Source organism: Meleagris gallopavo, unplaced genomic scaffold (genome assembly GCF_000146605.3).
Source record: "Meleagris gallopavo isolate NT-WF06-2002-E0010 breed Aviagen turkey brand Nicholas breeding stock unplaced genomic scaffold, Turkey_5.1 ChrUn_random_deg7180001279178, whole genome shotgun sequence".
NCBI lineage: Eukaryota > Metazoa > Chordata > Aves > Galliformes > Phasianidae > Meleagris > Meleagris gallopavo.
The window spans coordinates 1-489 of record NW_011262722.1 but is presented as its reverse complement, the minus strand read 5'-3'; the positions used below and the strand labels follow the sequence as shown (position 1 = coordinate 489).

Here is a 489-nt window from a genome sequence, read left to right as displayed (position 1 = left end):
CGGGGACCCCAGGACCGCCCTGGCACTGGGCAGAGGTGGGGGACAGCTCTGCCCTCATCACTCACCAGGGGCAATGTTGTAGCCCTTCTCTTTCTTCCCTGCGGACAGAGAGATGCACAGATGTCAGCACAGCTTCACATCACAGCCAGGCTGGGGGCTCCCAAGGGGATCTCGGATCCCCCCCACAGCCCCGCTGTCCTCCTGCACCCCTCTGCTTTTACCTGCATGGCTTCTGTAGATGATGAATCCAACACCACCCACGATGGCGATGGCCACAATGGCGACAATCACCCCCACCACGATGGGGACCAGGTTGGGCTGTGATGGCTCTGGGGGAGAGCGGGGTCATCAGCAGGGGAAGGGGCAGCCCGGAGCCCTCAGCCCCACAGCACCTCACTCACCCCACGAGTACAAGCCGGGCTGTTGCAGGCTGGCGTGCTCCACGCGGCACTGGTACTTGTCCCCGTCCTCCGGCCGCGCATCGATGGT

General features: G+C 64.0%; 1 long non-coding RNA gene across 1 annotated transcript; it reads right to left on the bottom strand.

The window, feature by feature from the left end:
* LOC100549340 lies at positions 1–489 on the bottom strand. The gene is made up of 3 exons (XR_796827.2): positions 402–489; positions 222–329; positions 1–98 (listed from the first exon to the last, which is right to left on the bottom strand). It is a non-coding gene; the product is annotated as an uncharacterized LOC100549340 (long non-coding RNA).